This window comes from Somniosus microcephalus, chromosome 1 (genome assembly GCF_052327205.1).
Source record: "Somniosus microcephalus isolate GS21.2 chromosome 1, FLI_Smic_1.0, whole genome shotgun sequence".
Taxonomy (NCBI): domain Eukaryota; kingdom Metazoa; phylum Chordata; class Chondrichthyes; order Squaliformes; family Somniosidae; genus Somniosus; species Somniosus microcephalus.
Window position 1 is genome coordinate 311,839,134 of NC_140987.1, and position 22,783 is coordinate 311,861,916.

The 22,783-nt window shown below is 50.4% G+C and overlaps 1 protein-coding gene across 1 annotated transcript in view; it reads left to right on the forward strand.

Moving 5' to 3' along the window:
* Window positions 1-18,114: 18,114 nt before the first annotated feature.
* Window positions 18,115-22,783, forward strand: part of LOC147124856 (FRAS1-related extracellular matrix protein 1-like) — an 883,765-nt gene continuing 879,096 nt past the window's right edge. The window contains exon 1 of the mRNA XM_085994045.1: window positions 18,115-18,622. The gene's annotated coding sequence lies outside the window, so the exon portion shown is untranslated. The remainder of the gene's footprint in view (window positions 18,623-22,783) is intronic.

The window sequence follows — 22,783 nt, forward strand, 5'->3', positions numbered from 1 at the left end:
GAGGTAGCTCGGATGGGCCAGTGCGACGCGAGAGGGCCAAAAGGCGAGGTCCTTACCATTGCCGGGCAGTGGAGGGTCGGCTACTCCGCACGCTGTGGGGACGAGCACACGGGCTCCCATGAGCACACACACGCGCTCCTCCAGCCGAGTGAGCTTCTGCAGCTTGGCGCGGCCACCCCTGGCATGGGCCTGGTGATTAAAGGCTACTTTAGCCTGCAAGAGAAAGGACGGGCTGTAAGTGCGCAGTGTAGCCCTGATGTAGTGTGCACTGCCTCCCATGGTGGAATAGCTTGGACAGAGTGAAGCCCTGATGTAGTGTGTACAGCCTCCCATGGTGGAATAGCTTGGCCAGAGTGTAGAGTGCCGAATGGCCAATTGATGCTCATGACTGTCCCAATGCTGCTGGCTGAGGGCTGGCCAATAGGACTTTCAGCTCCCTTTGCCCATCATGTCAGGTGTACATGCAAGAATGAGGAGGAGACTGGAAAGGGTACTCACCCTGACAATCCTGGTCAGGTCGTTGTATTTTTTACGACATTGTTTGTGGGTCCTGGGGGCATCGCCGGTGAACGTCACCCTCTGGGCGATCTGCTTCCAGGCTTTGGTGTAGTCATGGTGGGTTGGATTCCTCCCACTCTCTGGGAACAAGATCTTGCGCCTCACCTCCAGAGCTGTGACCATTATGTCCAGATCACCCTCTGAGATGCGCAGGGCACGCTGACGGGCCTTCTCTGGCGTTGCCATGACTCCCTGGGGCTGAGCAGCAGTGTTGAGGCCTCTTTGCAAGGCTGCAGTGTGCAGGGCGTGGCAGCAGACCAATTCGTCCCTTCCCCCTTTAAGAGCTGGTCGGCGCCACAGGGTCTGCTGTCAGTCCAAAAATGACCGCACCCGCGCTGCGCCCCGCCTGGGCGCTATCCCTCTGGACCGCCGGCTTAGCGCCTAAAGATAGTAGTGGAACGCCTCTTTTAGCGCTCCACCAACCTCTTAGGGCGAAGTCACTGAATTTCCGGCAATGGGGCGCTACTTTGGGGCGGGCGCTAACTTCGGGCGGGCGCTAAGGTTAGCGCCCCAAAACTGCCTATACTGAAAATCTAGCCCAGTGTCTCTTGCTCTCCTTTTGCATTTTTCAATTCCGAGGTGTCCCTCATGAATCCTTTTGAGCATGTCTTGACGTAGAGCCTGTGGAATGACTATTCTGTTCTGTTTTAGTAATAGTCCACTTGCGACACTCAATTCTGACCTTATGTGATAGTACTTTGGACAGGAACCTTTTGGCCAATCATGATGAATGTTCTCTCTACAGATGCTGTACCTAGAGAACGTGTACTGAATAAATGACTAGCTTCTAGCTAGTCATTTATTCAGTACACGTTCTCTAGGTACAGCATCTGTAGAGATCCAGCATGTGTACTTCTGTGTGCAGGCAGCCATCTTGACTACTGCCTTGTGGGTAGCCTAGTGCATCGTGGGTAGTGTAGTCTTAAACACATACAACTAAATATACAGCTCTATACAGCTCTTGGTACCATCTAGTGTACTACTCTTGAATGACATGTTATTGATCATTACAGTAAGTACACTTTTTCTAACACTTTCCACTTACCTCAGATACTCACCTCTCCACACTTGCACCCATCACTTACCTCCACAGCACACTTTTGGACCATGCAGACCCACTTCTCGCCTCTGTGACCCTGGTAGGTTTCGGAGCCTTCGGGAAGCCCGCACTTGTGTGTGTAAAATAGGGATAATCTTATTATCTGCCTGTTAACTACCTGTTAACAGGCAGTTAGGTGGCACTAATCCCCTTCCCACCTCCAAGGAGACGGGACCCAGCGCGGGTTGGCTACCCGCCTCCTGGCAAGATGGCACGGAGGCGGGTTGGACACCCGCCCCCAAATTCTGGCATTTTCCTGGCAGTCCCGCCTCCATACCCGCCTCCCCAGGGCTGGCAAGATTGCGCCCACAGTGTCTCAGTGAAAATTCTTCAAACTGATTGGTTGAAAAGACATGCTGTTGTTTTCCCTGCTCAAATATTTTGGAAACTCGGGAGGGAAAACATTCCCTTCAACATGGGTGAACTTTTGGGCGCAAATTACTTTGAAATCGGCATTTGCACCCAAAGCGGAAACGGCCCCATATATTTGAGGCACTTACTGCATTGCTGCTTGTGGGAGCTTGCTGTGCATAAATTGACAGTTGCATTTACCTACATTACATCAGTGACTACACTTCAAAAGTACTTCATTGGCTACACGACATCACTTTGGGACATCCTGAAGTTGTGGTAGGTGCCATATAAGGTAAGCTCTTTCTATATATAACAGGCCATAATTTGCAGCCCCTACGGGTGCATACAAGGTGCGTGCGCGCCCGTAAGGGCCACGCAAGTGCCGGGTTTAGACACTCGAAGCACATATGTTGAAACCCGGAACTTACGATCTGTCAAGAATCATCTTAAGAGATCCTCCGCATCCCCGGGAGAAGGACCTCTGCGGGTGGAGAGTTGCGCTATTTGCCCAACTTCCGCCCGCTGAATGCCTGTGAAATTCTTACGCCTGGTAAAAACAGGGGAAGGGCCTGCTTTTACCAGCATAAGAGGTTTAAAAAATAGAAAAATAAAATTTTGTCACTCATTAAGCACCCTGTCCAATAAGGTAAGTTTACTTTTAACCCCGTTAAAACATATAGGGGGAAAAATTCGGTTGCTTTGCGCCTCCCGTTAGCGCCCTAAGAGGACGCTAACAGGGCGCAAAGCAACTAGCGCCCGGGCGCGGTGCCGCTAATGTCTCCCACGAAATTCAGCGGGAGATTAGCGGCGGCGGTAACCATTCCCTTTTGGGGCGCTGCCGATGAATTTCAGCTGCGGGTGTGCTAATTTTTTCCGGGCGCTAAAAGTAGCGCCCCGGCGAAGTTAATGCCCCAAAGGGGGTGCAACTCAAATTTCCACCCATAATTTTACATTTTTGTTTAAAATATTTTATTAAATGGGGTTTTAATTAATTTTAAATATGTAATTAAAAAAAAACATTGGCCTAGAAATTCAGTGGGCTGCGCCACCCGTTAACGCCCAAAGAGGGCACTTAGTAGGTTTTGCGCCACTGGCCACGCCTCCCGCCAAATTTAGCAGGACACTAATGGCGGCGCTAGCCGTTAGCGCTGCGCCGCCGCTGATGACGTCATCGGTTTGCGCAGTGCCCCACTACTGCCCCGATCGCAAAATTTGGTAGCGCCCCCTGCTTTAACGCCGGTTGCAATTTGCAACCGGTTCAGGGGGGCCTACCTGCGGCGGTAGAGGCGCGGAGGTGCGGGGCGGCCATTTTTTTTGCTGGCCACCTGCCAGCACCTCTTCGCGCCGCCATCCCCGGCCTCCTGAGCCCCCCCCTCCGCGTTGTGCCGGCTGTGTCCCAAGAGCCCGGCACTTCTCCTCGGTGCCGGGCTCTTTTGCCGGCACTCGCGATCGCCGATCGCGCTGCAGCAGGACCCTCCCTTTAAGAAGGGGAGGAAGGCCTGCAGTACCGCAGCACGCCGTGCCGCAGCGTGTGGTGCTGCGGCATGTTGCGCTGCGATTTTCCGTTGCAGCGCCCCAAGAGGGATGCGGGGCGCCTCGAGTAGCGCTGCGCTTCCGTCTGGGGCGCTGAAACTGAATTTCCGGCGGGCGTTCGCGACTCCTTCCGGGGCGGTACTTCCGGCGCCCTGGCGAGACAGGCGCCCCAAACGGGGCGCCAGTGAATTTCTAGGCCATTATTTCATGTGTTGGTGTATTTTTTAAGTGATCCCCATTCCGTACGTACGCAACTCCCATGAGTATGAATGGAGATTCCCTTCTATTATTGGTTGGACCTGCTCACGTATCCCAGGGGCGCTTGCGAACTGCCTGTGCGTCTGGACTAAGTGGGCCTCTGCCCGTGCGTACCCGGAGAGGCCCAGGATCGCAAGTCTCCGTACCTCCCGGGCCACCAGGTAAATGCATAGATATTTTACAGGTTGGAGGCATCCGCCCACGGGAAGCCTCTGATCGCAAATGTTGGGCCAATTTCTTCTAATATTTTCAGCTTTGGTCCTTGTGCTATGGACCTTGGTTTCTCAATAAGAACAATTGCCAGTATTCACAATGCTGTGTCATTTCTTTAGCTTGCTGCAACTAGAAAATCAGCCTAGTGGATGGAATTATAGAAGTGGTCACTTCAGAGTACATCCTGGCACTTTGAAAATTATATGAGTAAATTTCAGAGGCCAATATAATCCTGGGGAACGATTGTAATCATGACTTTAAATTGTGGTTCAGTTTGAATGGAACATGCCAAAGAAAACTGAACACTGGTTGAAATCCAGCTCTTTGACAGTGGACAGAAAATCTGAAATGTCTTTGCTCGAATCCCCTTGTGTCTTCCCAGCATTCTCAACGATTTTAATCAGAAATCAAACAAGCCCACTCGTCAGTGTTCTTCCAAGTCAAAGAATGCTCTGCCATATCTGATTGGATAGGACTTGAAGCTGTTCTTAATCACCATTTTACGTCAAAGGGAAATGTTGTCGACAACGACACTGAAAATGTTGGTTTAGTCCCTCCTGCATCTAAATGATAAGAGGTTAATGAGCCCGCTTTGACTCATTATTTCAAAAATGCATCTGAAAGACAATTGCAGTTTTGAATATAACCTGTAACCTTTAAAAAGCAGAATGATCAAGCAGACAGACAGGCTAACCAGTAATTTGTTGGTGGACCTGGGACCAAGCATGTTAGGGTGTTTGAAAAGGCTGAGTACGTGGGAGAACATTTTCTGTTTTCTAAGTGCGATAAGCTGTGTTAAAGTTGACATGCTTTCATTGATCATCCTGTTGCTCTGAAAAAGTTCAAAGGCTGGGTACTATTTTTCTAGTTTTGAAGTGAACCACTGCAATAAAAGTATTTGTCAAACATTTTTTAAATTTGGTAAGGAGATATGCTAGCTGAGGCATGTGTCATTCTTTTCACAACGCTAAGTGAAGAGCAACACCACTTTATCTCACTCAATTGTGGGTTTGCAAACAACTAATGAAATTTGCCAAACATTTTTTTTACACGATTGATTTTTTTGACAGTAATGGATTTTGGGTCATGACTTATTTAGTTTTGGGCCAACGTGCCTGGAAATTTATGAAATGGAAATTGATGTGACCCCTCGGCACAGGCCCGCCCTTGCTGAGGACTTGTGCCCTAAAAATCAGACAGGAAATGTGAAGGGAATGCAGGTAATTCAGACTATCTTACTTCTGGAGAAGAGCAGCAAGAAGGTCTCAAATGTTTTCCTTTTTTCAATGTCTCCTGGTGTGAACGCATTAGTCATTGGTTTCAATCGTTTGTCTCATTAATAAAACAAACACAGGAACTCAAGTAATGATGCCACCCCTCTGCCAACTCTGGACTTGACAACAGCTGACTGACAAAAATGGATTCTTTTAGTCTTCAGAATTTAAAAATAACAACTAACTATGAAACTCCAATAAAGCTTTACACTTGTGTGGCTGAAATTCCATATCCCTGGGGCTACTAAACAGACAGCTTCCGGCGAGCAGGGTTCAAGTTTGGGGCAGGGATGCATTTAAACTGAGCCTCATTTCAGCTCTGTCAGAAACTGTGGCTAAAGTGGGTAGTCTAATTATTAAATATCATGCAAATGAGGGAAATGTCATATGGCTTTTACTGTCCATTTGCATCCCAAGCATCCCTGGGTCAAAGGGTGTGAGGGCGTCCCTGGTGTTTGGTGTGGTTAGGTGCTGGGTGGCTGGGTGGGGTGGGGGGTGGGAGCAGGGGGCTGGAAAATTTGGATTTTACAAAGCTCGTTCTTGAAAGCAATCGATTTGAAGCTGGCATCAAGTGACAGCAGCAGTAACAAAAACATTTCTTGACGATCTTGGGGTGGTTATGGAGGTGGATTTGTGCTGCAGCTGGGTTCCGCAGCTAGATCACTTCCCCAATCTCCAGCTGAGGCAAGTTGCATAAAAGTTGTGAGTGACCCCCCCCTCCCCTGCAATTCACAAATAACATTCAACCCACGATTTGGGGAGGCGTCAGGGACGAGTTCCAGATCCAAATAGGTAGATACCATCTGTAGATACCATCCCTAGATACCATCTCGTTTTATATGATTAGGTTTTGGAATTGGAGGCAACGTTTACGGCACTTTCCCCCTCAAAAGACTGAACAAAGGGCTAGAGTTTATATTAGATGTGGTAGCTTAATGGTTATGGTGCTGGACTAGCAACCAAGAGGATGGGGTTTGAATTTCACCATAACAATATGTAAAACTAAATTAAATAAGTTTGGTCATTTGTGGGTTGAAACCAGAAAAATTATCATGAAAGTCAATAATCATAGGCATTTACAGCACAGAAGGAGGCCATTCAGCCCAATGTGCCTGTGCTGGCTCTTTGAAAGAGCAGTCCAATTTAATCCCACAGCCAACTCTTTCCCCATAATCCTGAAAATTGGTCCTCTTCAAGTACCTGTCCAATTGCCTTTTGAAAGTTCCTATGGAATCTGATTCTACCACCCTTTCCGGTAGTGCGTTCCAGGTCTTAACAACCCTCTGTGTGAAGAAATTTCTCCCCATTTTCCCTCGTTTTTTTGCCAATTATTTACCGACCCACTTGCCAGAGGAAACAGTTTCTCCCTACTTGCTCTATCAAAACCCTTCATAATTTTGAATACCTCTATTACGTCTCCCCTTAACCTTCTCTGCTCTGAGAAGAACAATCCCAGCTTCTCTAATCTCCCCACATCAGTGAAGTCCCACATCCCTGGTATCATCCTGGTAAACCTCCTCTGTACCCTCTCCAAGGCCTAGACATCCTTTCTAAAGTATGGTGCCCATGTTTTATCATATGGTTCATTACTGCCCTTTAGGGTAGATAATCTACCTGGTCTGGCCGATACACAACTCCAGTTGCCAGCCATGGCTCAGCAGTAGCGCTCTCACCTCTGAGTCAGAAGGTTGTGGGCTCAGAGACCTGAGCACAAAAATCTAGGCTGGCACTCCAAAACAACACTGCAGAAGTGCTGCACTGTCGGAGGTGCCGTCTTTCAGATGAGATATTAAACCGAGGCTCCGTCTGCACTCTCATGTGCATGTAAAAGATCCCATTGTAGGAATCGTCAGGTCCCTAGCTGAAATACTGAGGTCAAGTCAGTCCGATAATTAAACGAAGTTTAATGTAAACTAAAGAACAAACAATGGAATGCAAGAGAAACAATCAACAGGTCTTTTCTTAAGGCTGGCTTCATGAGGTCTAACCTGGGAACCTCCCAGCCTGACATCATGACGTCATCACATTTCCCGCCGTTCGGGGCGTCACGTGATCAACGTGATGACGTCATCGCGCTGGTTCTGGAACTTACCGAGAACGGGTTATTTACAAACAGTAAACAAACATAGGTGCTGTAGCACTCTGTTAAAGGCAATTATATAGTCATACAGGAGTCCCTTGGTGGCTTTGCCACATGCGCCCCCCCAGAAGTGTTTTTAACCACAAAAGTCAATCGCAGAGGAGGTCGGACAAGCCTGTTCGAACGACGCCGATATTCCCGGAGAGGAATGGGCTGGGTAGACGATGAGCTGGCCTGCGGAACAGTCCGGTCAGGTGTGGCGGCAGCGGGCGGCCGCCCACGACGCAGTGGCTGCGCTGCCTCGACCGGTCACTCGAGGTCCAGGTGTGCGGCCTTGAGGCGGTCCACGGAAATGTGGTCAGGCTTGCCCCCGACGTCCACTAAAAAACTCTTGGCACCCGCCTGCAGTACCTGGAAAGGGCCTGTATATGGAGGTGTGAGAGGACTACGGTGGGCGTCATGCCTGACAAAAACTAATTTAGCCTGCATAAGCTCCGGCGGAACATGTGACGTGGGCAAACCGTGATGTGACATCAGAATTGGCCAAAAAGATTGAGCTGCATCCTAGTGGGCCTCCAGTTGTTCGGCTGCCGACCAAGGTCGCATTGGTGAAGGAAGAAACTCGCCTGGCACCCGGAGTGGCTGTCCATAAACCAGCTTGGCGGCCGATGCCTGCAGGTCCTCTTTGGGCGCTGTGCGTAACCCGAGCATCACCCAAGGCAGCCTGTCTCTCCATGCGGCCCCCTGGAGGCTGGCCCGCAGCGACGCCTTCAAGGACCGATGAAAACGCTCACATAGTCCATTTGCCTGCGGATGGTAAGCCGTGGTCCGATGGAGCTTGGTGCCCAAACCCAAGGCTACGGCATTCCACAGTGCAGACGATAATTGCGGCCTGCTGTCCGACGAAGTATCAGACGGAACGCCGAAACGTGCAACCCAGAAGGAAAGAAAAGCCTGGGAGACATCCGCGGAGGTGGTGGACGTCAAAGGAATGGCCTCCGGCCACCTGGTGGTACGGTCGACAATAGTCAAGAGATGTGTGAAACCCTGTGACGGCGGTAGTGGGCCAACGAGGTCGACATGGACGTGATCGAAACACCGCTCCGGTACTTCGAAAATGGCTACGGGAGCTTTGACGTGCCGCTGCACCTTAGCTCGCTGGCATACGATGCAGGTGTTGCCCCAGTCGCGGACATCCTTGCGCAACCCTCTCCAGACAAACTTGGACACCAGTAGTTTTTGTGAAGCCCTCACGCCAGGGAGCGCAAGCCCGTGGATGGCATCGAAAATGTTCCTACGCCAGGATAGCGGAACGATCGGGCGGGGGTCCCCCAAGGAGATGTCGCAGAGCAAGGAGGTGCCAGCCGAGTGGAAAAGCACATCCGCTGGCTGAACGCAGGAGGAGTCGGTACGGAAAGCTTGCTTTTCTGGATCAGCCGCTTGGTCAGCAGCCATGAGTGAATAATCGAGTCCCAGCTGGACGGCCTGGACCGTCGCACGCGAGAGGCAATCGGAGACCACGTTGTCCTTGCCGGCCACGTGCCAGATGTCGGTGGTGAACTCAGAAATAAAGGTGAGCTGTCGTTGCTGTCAAGCCAACCAGGGCTCAGCCGTCTTGGCCATGGCAAACGTCAGGGGCTTGTGATCCACAAACGCGGTGAATTGGCGTCCCTCCAACAGAAAACGAAAATGGCGGATGGCCAGAAACAACGCCAACAACTCCCTGTCGAACATGCTGTAGCTGCATTCGTTACGACGCAATTGGCGACTAAAAAACACCAGCGGTTGTCACGTCCCGTCGACCCATTGCTCCTGCACGGCGCCTATGGCGTAGTCCGAAGCGTCAGTCGTAAGCGCGATGGTGGCGCCAGGCAGCGGGTGCGCCAACATCATTGCGTTTGCGAGAGCATCTTTCATGTCCACAAAAGCGCAATCCATCTCTGGTGTCCAGACCATAGGTTCCTTCCCCGGTTTCCCTCTGAGTGCCTCATAGAGTGGCCGCATAAGCTGCGCGGCCCGGGGAACAAACCGATGGTACCGAGGAACTCCTGGAGCGCTTTAACGGATTGCGGGCGTGGAAAAGCAGCAATCGCCTCCACCTTCGACCGAAGTGGCACTGCTCCTTCCGCAGTGATGCGGTGGCCCAAAAAGTCGATCTGTCGCAGCCCGAATTGGCATTTGCCCGGGTTAATTTTGAGGCCATGCTGACGGAGGCGGTGAAAAAGGAGGCGCAGGTGGCTGAGATGTTCCTCTTTCGAAGTACAGGCGACCAGGATGTCATCGAGATACACAAACAGGAACTTAAGATCCCGCAGCACTGAATCCATAAGGCGCTGGAACGCCTGCGCCGCATTCTTGAGCCCGAACGGCATTCGGAGGAATTCAAAAAGTCCGAACGGGGTAATGACCGCCGCCTTCTGAAAGTCCTGGGGGTGGACGGGCACCTGATGGTAACCCCCGGGCGGGGTAATGACCGCCGTCCTCTGGATGTCCTGGGGGTGGACGGGCACTTGATGGTAACCCCCGGGCGAGGTAATGACCGCCGCCTTCTGGATGTCCTGGGGGTGGACGGGCACTTGATGGTAACCCCCGGGCGAGGTAATGACCGCCGTCCTCTGGATGTCCTGGGGGTGGACGGGCACTTGATGGTAACCCCCGGGCAAGGTAATGACCGCCGTCTTCTGGATGTCCTGGGGGTGGACGGGCACTTGATGGTAACCCCCGGGCGAGGTAATGACCGCCGTCCTCTGGATGTCCTGGGGGTGGACGGGCACTTGATGGTAACCCCCGGACAAGGTCGATTTTGGAAAAAAACGAATTGCCCGCCATATGTGCGGAGAAATCTTGGATGTACGGTATTGGGTACCGGTCGGGCATCGTGACCTCATTGAGGCGCCGATAATCGCCGCAGGGCCGCCAACCACCGCCGGGCTTAGGGACGATATGAAGTGGCGAAGACCAGGGACTATCCGACCGGCAAACAATCCCCAGCCGCTCCATGGTGGCGAACTCTGCCTTCGCGGCCTCGAGTTTACTGGGTTCCAGCCACCGAGCCCGGGCATAGACCGGCGGGCCGATCGTCATGATGTGGTGCTCCACACCATGTTTGGCGGTCGTTGCCGAGAAGGTGGGCCGAGTTAGATCCGGAAATTCCCTGAGAAGGCGGGCGAAATTGTCGGGCACCGGCACGGTGCTGGAAACCATGTGAGTCGCGCCTAAGCCCCAAAAGCACGGGATGGAGGCAAACGTGGCGGCGTGAATCAGACGGTGATTTCGTAAATCAACCAATAGGCCATTGGCACAGAAGAAGTCGGCACCGAGGATTGCCTGTGCGATTTTGGGCGGTGATAAACTCCCATAGGAAACGTTGCCCGCCGAAACACACCTGGATCCGCCGCTTCCCGAATGTACGAATAGCACTGCCGTTGGCGGCCTGGAGTGGAGAACCGCGTCTCCCGGCCTTGACGTCGAGGAGCGAAGCGGGGAGGATGCTGCACTGGGCGCCCGTGTCACACAAAAACCGCCGGCCCGAAGTGGAGTCGGTGATATAAAGTAACTTCCCGGAATCTCCAACCGCCAACGTAGATGCGAAACGACCTCGGGGTCGTTCTTCCGTTCACGCAGTCGGTGCTGTTGCTTTCTCGTTGCATTAGGCACGAAACTACAGGGAGGACGGCAGCATCTGGCTTTTGGGCCGAAACGGGTGTGATAGTAACAGAGACCGGATGGTGGAGGCGCCAAGGTGGGATTCTTCGGGGCGGGACGCTTCGAGGTGGCGCAGTACTGCTGCATCACCGCATAAATAGTGTTGGCTTCGGCCGCGAGCGCTACACCGTCCGTAGCCTTCGACCTGGCGAGGGCTGCTTGCATCTGCTTGGGGAGCTGGCTCAGGAACAGTTCCTGGAACAGAAAACACTGCGGCTCAGAACTAAGGAGCGTGAGCATCTGGCTCATCAACTCAGACGGCTTGGCGTCGCCTAGCCCGGGCAGTGTGAGTAAACGTCGCGCGCGCTCCGCTTTCATGAGGCCGAAAACCTGCGTTAGTCACGCCTTAAGCATATCATACTTGTTATCCACGGGTGGGTTTTCCAGCAGGCTGATGACCCTCAAAGCCGTCGAGCTGTCCAGTGCGGAGACCACGTAAAGATAACGGGTCTGATCCAGCACGATGTTCCGAAGTTGGAACTGAGCCTCCACTTGGACGAACCAGGAGGCCGCCTGTTGTTCCCAAAATTGAGGGAGCTTCAAGGTCACTGCATTAACATCCATCGTGCTGCGTCGCGCTTCCTCTGCAAAAATCGTCCGTGAAGCTTCGGGGTCACCACTGTAGGAATCGTTAGATCCCTAGCTGAAATACTGAGGTCGAGTCAGTCTGATAATTAAACGAAATTTAATGTAAACTAAAGAACAAACAATGGAATGCAGGAGAAACAATCAACAGGTCTTTTCTTAAGGCTGGCTTCACGAGGTCTGATCTGGGAACCTCCCAGCCTGACGCCATGACATCATCACGTTTCCCGCCGTTCGGAACGTCACGTGACCAATGTGATGACGTCATCGCGCTGGTTCTGGAACTTACCGAGAACGGGTTATTTACAAACAGTAAACTGCACGGTGGCATAGTGGTTAGCACTGTTGCCTCATAACGCCAGAGACCCGGGTTCGAATCCGACCTCGGGCGACTGTCTGTGTGGAGTTTGCACATTCTCCCCGTGTTTGCATGGGTTTTCTCCGGGTGCTCCGGTTTCCTCCCACAGTCCAAAGATGTGCGGGTTAGGTTGATTGGCTATGATAAATTGACCCTTAGTGTTAGGGGGATTAAATACGTGGGGTTACAGGGATAGGGTGGGATATGTGTTGGTGTAGGGGTTACGGGGATTGGGTGGGATATGTGTGGGTGCAGGCTCGATGGGCCGAAATGGCCTCTATCTGCACTGTGGGGTTTCTGTGATTCTGTGAAACATAGGTGCTGTAGCACTCTGTTAAAGACAGTTATATAGTCATACAGGAGTCCCTTGGTGGCTTTGCCACACCATGGCACTATTAGAAGAAAAGCAGAGGAGTTCTTTTAGTATCCCGACCAATATCTCTGCCACGATCAACAAATAAAAACAGATTATCTGGTTATTATCACATTGCTGTTTGTGAGAGCTCGCTGTGTGCAAATTGGCTGCTGCGTTTCCTACATTACAACAGCGACTACACTTCAAAAAGTACTTTAGCAAAATACTGCAGATGCTGGAAATCCGAAATAACAACAGACAATGCTGGGAAAGCTCAGCAGGCCAGGCAACATCCGTGGAGAGAGAAATAGAGTCAACGTTTCGGGTCACAACCCTTTGTCAAGACTGAAAAACCACATGAAATGAAACAGATTAAAAGGTCAGGCTGAGAGAGAACAAAAGAGAAGTGAAGAGACATTAAGAGGTATTCAAAACGAGATGAGATGATGATAGGACTAGTGGAGACAAAAGACAGCTCTAGATTAGGTGTGAAATGCGTTGGCAGAATGGGAGACAGCTGCCATGTGGGAGAGAGAAAAAAGGGGGGAGTGCCAAAACAAAGGTGTGGATAAAAAATATAAGTAAAAATATAATGGGGGCCGAGTTTATGATCTGAAATTGTTAAACTCGATATTGAGTCCGGAAGGCTGTAAAGTGCCTAATCAGAAGATGAGGTGCTGTTCCTCGAGCTTACGCTGAGCTTCCGTGGAACAATGCAAGAGCCCGAGTACGGTGAGGTCTGAGTGGGAATGGGGCGGTGAATTAAAATGACAGGCGACCGGAAGCTCAGGGTCATCCTTACGGACTGAACGGAGGTGTTCCGCAAAGCGGTCACCCAATCTGCATTTGGTCTCCCCAATGTAGAGGAGACAACACCATGAGCAGCGAATACAGTATACTAGATTGCAAGAAGTACAAGTAAATCGCTGTTTCACCTGGAAGGGGTGTTTGGGGCCCTGGACAGTGGGAAGGGGGGAGGTTTAAGGGCAGGTGTTGCATCTCCTGCGCTTGCACGGGAAGGTGCCGGGCGAAGGGGAAGGGGTGCTGGGGGTGATAGAGGAGTGGACCAGGGTGTCGCGGAGGGAGCGGTCCTTACGGAATGCTGAAAGGGGAGGGGAGGGGAAGATGCGTTTGGTGGTGGGATCACGTTGGAGTTGGCGGAAATGGCGGAGGATGATCCGTTGAATGTGGAGGCTGGTGGGGTGAAAGGTGAGGACAAGGGGAACACTATCGTGGTTTCAGGAGGGAGGGGCAGGGAAGAGGGCAGAAGTGTGGGAAATAGAATGGACACGGTCGAGGGCCATGTCAGCCACAGTAGAGGGGAATCCTCGGTTGAGGAAAAAGGAAGACCTGTCGGAAGCACTGGTATGGAAGGTGGCATCGTCGGAGCAGATGCGGCGGAGACGGAGAAACTGGGGGAATGGAATAGAGTCCTTACAGGAGGCGGGGTGGGAGGAAGTGTAGTCCAGGTAGCTGTGGGTGTCAGTGGGCTTGTAGTGAATGTTGGACAATAACCTATCCCCAGAGATGGAGACGGAGAAGTCGAGGAAGGGAAGGGAAGAGTCGGAGATGGACCATGTGAAGGTGAAGGAAGGGTGGAACTAGCTAAAGTGCTCTCGCAGAGAGCCGGCATGGGCCGAATGGGCCAAATGGCCTCCTTCTGTGCTGTAGCCATTCTATGATTCTATGAATTCCAATGGGCTCGCTCCACTGACGGGCATGTGGTAGAGCGGACTGTAAGTTCACCAATATCCTTGGCTACTGATCCTGTCCCAAATGTCTTCATGAAAGGTATATGGCAAACCATTGCAGGGTGAAAAAGTGGAAGATCCATGTCATAAACACAAGTGACGTCATGCTGAGCTTCAGCAGGACTTTCACTATTGCTGGTTGTATTTGTAAATGAAAGCTTTGCAAAACACTTCTTCAGGAAGAGTTTTGGGCTGAAATCGGATTGGGCCCGAAAACAGGCATGGGGATCATGGTGCGCAATCTGCCCGTGCCCATTGAAAGTAGTGCAGGCAGCACGCAAAATTCCTGCTGTCTGCTCATGAGCATGATTGCAGCGCTGAGCCCAGCCCTAACCACACCGCTGGTTGGCTCAGCTCTCAACAGGGGAACCAATATCAGGTGCAGTCTGCTGTCCAATTAACGTTTACCTGCAGAGTGAAAGGTTGTCTGCACTTCTTAAAGGGGAGGTGCTTTGTTGCAGAAGTACCTCATTGTCACTGTAGCTGCAGGAATGTCACAACAGAGGAGAGAAAGAGCACCTCGCTTCTGTGATGCAGCACTGGAGGTCTTGGTGCAGGGGTATATAGAAGGAGACAGGTCCTCTACCTGCAGGGAGGCAGGAGGCCTTCAGAAGGCTATGGGAGGAGATTGCACAAGCCGTCAGTGCCATGAGTGTTGTCCCGAGGACCTGGATCCAGTGCCACAAGACGTTTAATGACCTCACACAAGTGGTCAAGGTCAGTGAGTGCATCTTCAAATGCCATATCCCACCAACTGCACCACTAGCCTCACACACTGCTCAATTCCCCACACCCCCATCACTCACCTACCAACAATCTCTATCAATCACGACACATACCTCACCTTCATAGCTTCACCTCACCCTCACACATTTACCACTGCTGCAAGACTCACACCAACATCTCACACTTTGCACACACTGCCAGCTATTCAACTATGACAGGAACATCAATGTGTTTACATTGCCCCACACTCACTGACACACTTCCCTTTCTCTGACAGGACAAGGTGGTTCACAACCGGCGTGCGCAGCAACAGACAGCTGGGTGGGCAAGCATGGCTGCACAACCTCACTGCGCTGGAGGAGGCTGTGCTGGAGATAATTGGAGGGGCCATCACTGAGACTGTGGCGAGTGGCGAGTTTCAAAGCATTGATGGTATGCTCCTTCTTCTTACAACTCACTTCCCCCTCATCCCACAACCACTTCTCACTCACAAGCTGCTGATGCACATGCACATCTTACTTTCCCCCCATCCCCTCACCGCAACCTGACCCTTGTGCCTTTCTCCTTTCAGATACCCAAGAACTGCCAGCAGCCCAACCAGTGCACGAACAATTAGAGGGGGAGAGTGAAGGAGAAGGAGAGACACCGTCACTCAATCTGACACTCCCAGGCACCAGCTCAGAAACTGGCACTGCGCAAACTTTAGAGGGTAGTATAACGGCGGGATCTGCATGTGGTGAGTCACCGGGCACGAGTGGCTGCAGCCAGGCCAGGGGGAAAGGGTAGCTCAGGCACCAGCTCCCTGGAGGGTGAGTTCGCACATGAATTCTGCTGCGTAGGACTCAGATGAGGACTTTGATGGGGTGGCCTTTAGAAGAAGGGTGATGGGCATGCACTGGCAAGCCTGCCAGCGAGTCTCTTGTCACTGTCAAGGAGCATGGAGGAGTCCATATCTAGCATTGAACAGAGCTTTGCATGGAGCTTGGAGCCCATGGTTTCAAGAATGGAAATGATGGGCAACTTCATTAGAGCACTTGTGGACAAAACCATGATGCTGGGTGTGATGGGCGATGTCTCAACTTCCATTGCAGCACAAGCGGAAGCGACCCAACGTCTGGGTGCTGCAGTGGAAGCTCAGACTGCTGTCATCGTGGCTGTGTTTCCCAGTGTGGAAAGGGACTTGGAGGGTGTCACAGCAGCCCAACAATTTGTCCTTCAGCAGATGGCTAGGATTACTGACACACCACCCTAAAGGGGTGGCAGTGGCTCTGTGGAGCAAGACCCTGCTGTCTTCTCTCAGGATGACAGCATTCCTACTCCCACCACTGCCACTCCGCCAGCGCCATTGCCACTGCCTGTCAGCTAGCCAGTCAGACTGCTGCCGCCCAGGCTGAGGTGGTGCAGCCTACAGCTGGGCCTTCTCTGCCCAGAGCTGATCAAGCTCATCAGCAGCGTCCCCCACGGAAAGTCAGCAGTGATCCACCAGCCATGCTGTACCCAGTGTGGTAGCACTGCTGAGGAGCACTAGAATAGGTTAAGAAACATGAAAGACAGACACTAAGAGAATGCACAAGGGTGATTAGTTGACTTTGTTATGTAAGATTTGAAATTATCATTTATAAATTATGTTTGGAATGTTTGTTTTGTGATCACTTACAATTCAGCATTGTGGCCAAGAGGACGCTGTGATATTCCGTGACAGAGGGATGGTAAGGTGGGAAAGTGGTGAGCAACAGGGATCTGAGGTTTCATTCAGGGGAACCGGAGTCTGATGATGGCCATCTGAAATGGGGATTTACTGGCTGCCTCCTGCCTCCTCCTCCTCTTCCTCCTCCTCCTTCTCCTGATGTGGTTGTGGAACCCGTGGTGGCAAGGCCCGTGCCTTCATGATAGCCAAGTTGTGGATGATACTGCAGACCACTGCAAAATGGGGCAGCCGCTTTGCCATATACTGAAGGGTTCCTCCCGAGCGATCAAGGCAGCAGAACCATTGCTTGAGCACCCCAATGGTCTGCTCAATGAGGTTCCTCGTGGCAGCATGGCTCTCATTGTATGAGTGCTGGGCACGAGTGTTGGGGTTGCAGAGGGGTGTCATCAACCAGGTGCAGAGCGGATAGCCCTTGTCTTCAAGCAGCCACCCTCGGGTTTGACGTGGTGGCTGGAAGATTGCTGGCATAGGATGAAGGCACCATGACTGCTGCCAGGATAGCAGGCATTGACCATCAGGATGCACTGGGTGTGGTCGCACTACAACTGCACATTAACTGAGTGGTAGCCTTTGCGGTTATGGTACATCTCAGGATTGATATGCGGCACCCGCAAAGCCACATGTTTGCAGTCGATGGCGCCCTGCACCATGGGGAAGCTTGATATCCTGACAAGGCCACGTGTGTGCTCCTTCTGCTTCTCTCTGTTCAGAGAGAAGACAATGAAGTCCCTTCTCCTGGAGTACAGAGCCTCTGTGACCACCCAGATGCAGCGATGGATGGTGAACTGGGGGATGTTAGCTATGTCACCTGTTCCAGCTTGGAAGGAGCCGGTGGCGAAAAAATTCAGGGCCACAGTCACCACTGTCGTTGCCCTACTCTGAGGCTGCAGGTCTGGTTGCAGAAGGTGGCTGAGTTCTGTGATCACCTCCTTTGTGAAATGGAGCCTCCTAATACACTGCTCCTTGCTTAAGCGCAGGTAGGAGAAGTGCTCTCAGAAGACCCTAGGTAGGTAAGACCTCCTGCTGAGAGCACTCTTGCCCCACCTCCTCCCTCTGCGAGCAGCGTGTCCTCTTCTTCGCTGCCTCTGCTTCATCTCCCTGTCATACTGCAACGCAAGGGAGACTGCAAGTAGAGCACCCATGACCGAGAGCAAGTGGCCTGACCAGAACTCTTGAATTCAGACGCAAGGCCTTCTCCACTTGCAGCACCACTCCCTGTCACCTCACCAACTTTAAACAACTCTAGAAAGCTCCAAACACTTCCACAAACTTACACAGAGCCAGTAGAAATCAAAAATGCAAGTTACCTGAAAGTTGTTGATGATCCCTTTAAATATCGCTGGTGGGGGCACCCTCGTACCGAGGGATTTCCAAGGGCATTTCTCCTACCTGCACGTTCAGCTGTTCGTGCTCAGAAGAGGGCATTGATTGGAACGGCGACATCCAAAATGGCAGGTCGTGCATCAAGCCAGCGTTGCACACTGATTGACGGCACGGTCTGCCTCATTTGAATTCTACCGCCGCACGCAGGCAACGGCCGCGCTACCAACCTGCCCAAAATGGCGACTGCCGCCATTTGTTATGCTGGCGTCAGCCTAAAATGCCAGTGCTAAGGTGCCAAGTCTCGTGGCCGTTGCCTATTTAAAGGGTTTTAATACTTTACCAAAGAATAGTGGCAAAGGAATGTGCTAAACTTTAAATATGCAGTGCCTAGGCTTGCACAAAAGTCTTTTTATCGTTCAAAAATTGTACTTTCCAGGCTTGTAAAGACCTGTAGTTTAGTGAGGAAATGTAGAGGCTAAGCATAGTGCAGACAACGTTGCTCAGATTTATGAAGTAAACCAGAGTGGTTTGGCACATTTCCATGAAGCTCTCTGTTAGCTGGGGACAACTGACGTCAAAAGTGTAATTACTATAGCACAGAGACAGGCTGCGTCTGTGGCAATCACTATTGCATGTACTGCAATAGAAGCCTCTCCTACAGCTCTCCTGCTTATAATCCTATGGGTTTCACCAAAACAATTGGGTAAACTGAATGAAAATTGGAGTTCGCTGGCATATTCTTGTGAGTATTTAGAAGATTATTTACTTATAGATTAGGTTATCTGTTCTACAAACATCTCAGCTCAAACTACTCATTGATTCACACAGTTTGAGCAGTGATAGGACTGAGTTACTCGACTTAACTGAAAATTCTCCTGTTCAATGTGATGAAATGTTTGCTGTGGAATGCCACCCAGTGGAGGGTTGAGAGAATTCAGCATTTTAGAAAACAGACAGGCTGTAAGGTCAATACTAACAGATTATAATCGGTAGAAATACAGCATTTCGTACCCGTACTCTCAGCACCTGTCTGGGAGTCTCCAGAGTGCATCAAATGATTCTTGGTGTGCGCTTTTCCATGGGAGCGATAGATTATAGTTTACAAGGTTTGAGTGCTTAATATATTTTGTGAACTAATCAGGAGATCTTACAAAGCTGTTGACAGTCAAGGTTGTATGTCTGTGTCATCATATAAGAAGGTTCTTTGTTCTTGTCTAGTGCTGTAGATTTTACATACACAGCGACAAAATTCTCCATCTAATTAATGGCCACCTTTTAGTATCAGTAAAGAAAAAAGAGAAAAAAACTTGTGTTTATATAACGCCTTTCACGACCACCGGACGTTCCAAACCACTTCACAGTCAAGTAGTACTTTTAAAGTGTAGTCACTGTTAAAATGTAGGGAAACGTGGCAGCCAAATTTGAGCACAGCAAGGTCCCACAAACAACAATAAAATAAATTACCTGATAATCTATTTTAGTAATGTTGGTTGAGGGATAAATATTGTCCAAGACACCAGTACAATTCCTGTGCTCTTCTGTGAATAGTCTTTTACATCCACTGAGATGCAGAGTTTAACATCTAATCTAATAGATGACACCTCCGACAGTGCGGCATTCCCTCAGTTATCTCATTACTAATCTCATCATCCGATGTCATGTCCACCTGTTCTATCTCCCTGGTGAATACAGAAGCAAGGTATTTTATTAATATTTCTGCCATCTCTCTATTGCTGCCTGTGATATTATCCTGTCCATCCCTTAGTGGCCCTATTCCCATCCCGATCAAAGCTCTGCAGCCCTGCCACATCCATTTGTGAATAGTGGTAGGCAATTAAACAAATAACTGGAGGACGTGGCTCCACGAACATCCCCATCCTCAATGATGGCGGAGCCCAGCGCATGTGAGTGCAAAAGACAAGGCTGAAACATTCGCAACCATCTTCAGCCAGAAGTGCCGAGTGGATGATCACCTTGGTCTCCTCCTGAGGTCCCCGCCATCAAAGATGCGTCTTCAGCCAATTCGATTCACTCCACGTGATATCAAGAAATGGCTGAGCACACTGGATACAGCAAAGACTATGGGCCCTGACAACATCCCGGCTGTCGTGCTGAAGACTTGTGCTCCAGAACTAGCCGCGCGTCTAGCCAAGCTGTTCCAGTACAGCTACAACACTGGCATCTATCCGACAATGTGGAAGACTGCCCAGGTATTGAAGGGATAATTACTAGACCTAGCCCCTTTAGGGCTAGCCCGGATCAGGCGTATTCCTCAGACGTTCACTTTCAACTAAAGTTTGAGGTAGCCAAATCCTAAAGACGCTTAATTGGGTCTAAAGGTCCGGACTATCTCTTCCTAAAGGAAAGGAACAACCTGAAAATGTTACCATCCTCCAGATAGCACTTTTAATAAGTTTAGCTAGACTGTAACATTCCGGATATTATGAGGGTTTGGAAAACTCCCCCAGAATTCCGCAACTCCTCACCAAAGAGTGTACAGAAATTGAGTTCGTGAATTTGATACAGAAGTCTTATGTGAGACAATTCTAAAAATATATATATGGGCCCGCGTACTCACCCATAGGGCCAATGGAAGTGCCGGTTTCACGCATGCACTGCGCATGCGCTGGAAACCGGAACTTCCGTTCTCTTGAAGAAAGGGGTTCGAAGGTCAACTGCATGCACCGGAGAGGTCTTCCTGTCAAATCTATGAATGGAGATTCCCTGCTCCGATTGGCTCCCCATGGCCCACGTGATCCCAGGGACACTGTGAACTAGCTGCGCCCCTGGGATACGCGTGCCCTGCACACCAGCAGTTGGAGCAGGCACAGCAACGGAATTCAGCGCGGGCCCAGAGCATAACGGTAGGCGCATTTCTTAAGTGCAGGTCGGGGGCTTGCGCCCGCGGGGAGCCTCCTACTGGAATTTCTGGTCCATTAATATTATATAGATTTATTAAAGAACCGACATGCAGTTTACAGTTAGTGAGTCAATCGCAACATTAACAGTTCCAAAAAGAGAAAACTTACAATCCTATTATCAGAGAACCTTACTCTCAAATCTTAACTTCACTACAGTTTTACAGTTCTTAAAGTTCTATTCAGGATATCCACCAAAATCAAATACCTTTGATCTCTGAGGTACAAAGAGTTGGAAGCTTACAGAGCTGCCTCTGAAGCCGAGAATCGCTTTGCCCCTTTAAAGCGAGTCTACTATCCCATTTGAGAGTTCAATATTTATACCCTTTTCCGGTGGTTTTTCCTTTAAGGTTTTCTTCTGATGTAAGCTAATTATCTCTAGTTATTTTTCTGCTGACCCCTGCAATTCTTACAGTCACCTCAGTTGCCAGCACTGCAGAACCATGTCTCTCCTCTAGGTGTTCTAAGTTTACCATAAAAAAAACTGTGTTACGGCAGATGTGTTTTTTACTTGATGTCATTTTTACAAAGGCAGATGTTTCTTACTTTTATGTGCTTCTTTACGAAGTGTAAATTAGAACATCTTATCCAGGGTGAATCATTGTCTCATTCCAAAAGGTGCAGCCTTGATTCAGTGTCAACAACTTATCTTATCTCTATAGCCAGAATGCTATCACAGCTTTTCACAGTTCGGTTTCTAGATTTCCAGACCCAGATTGTCCTGTTTTAATAAGGCCAGAATTCTTTCATAGAATGGTGTCTTTTTCTGAATGGGTTATTTGGCTTCTTCCTTCACAGTATGTCCTGCCCACAAAAAGCAGGACAAACCCAATCCAGCCAGTTAATGCCCCATCAGTCTACTCTCAATCATCAGCAAAGTGTTGGAAGGTGTCATCGACAGTGCTATCAAGCAGCCCTTACTCACCAATAACCTGCTCACCAAAGTTCAGTTTGGGTTCCACCAGGACCACTCGGCTCCCGACCTCATTACAGCCTTGGTCCAAACATGGACATAAGAGCTGAATTGCAGAGGTGAGGTGAGAGTGACTGCCCTTGACATCAAGGCAGCATTTGATGAGTGTGGCCTTTCCATCATCTACAAGGCACAAGTAAGGAGTGTGATGGAATACTCTCCACTTGTCTGGATGAGTGCAGCTCTAACAATACTCAAGAAGCTCGACACCATCCAGGACAAAGCAGCCCCTTGATTGGCATCCCATTCACCACCTTAAAGATTCACTCCCTCCACGTACCGTGGCTGCAGTGTGTACCATCTACAAGATGCACTGCAGCAACTCGCCAAGGCTTCTTCGGCAGCACCTCCCAAACCCGCAACCTCTACCACCTAGAAGGACAAGGGCAGCAGGCGAATGGGAACACCACCACCTCCAAGTTCCCCTCCAAGTCACACACCATCCTGACTTATTACCTCTGTAATATTAACCACCTCCACCCCTACCTCAGCCCAACAGCCACTGAAACCCTCATCCATGTCTTTTGTCATCTCGAGACTCGACTCGACTATTCCAATGCTTTGCTGGACGGAGTCCCAACCGCCACCCTCCATAACCTATAGCTCATCCAAAACTGCTGCCCATCTCCTATCCTGCACCAAGTCTCACTCACCCGTCACCCCTGTACTTCCTAATCCACATCGTCTTCTAGTCCCTCAATGCCTCCAATTTAAAATGCTCATTCTCATGCTTAATTCCCTTCACAGCTTGCCTCTCCTTATCTCTATAATATCCTACAGCCCTACAATACTTCCTGAAATCTGCATTCCTCTGACTCTATCCTTTTGTGTATCCTTTGGCCTTTTGCTCCACCATTAGTGGCCGTGCCTTAAGCTACCAGAGCTCCAGGCTATGGAATTCCTGCCTTAAACCCCTTTCCTTCTTCACTTCCCCTCATCCTTTAGGACCCTTCTTAGAACCCAACCCTTTAATGAAACTTTTAGTCACCCCTCCTAATGTCTCCTTCTTTAT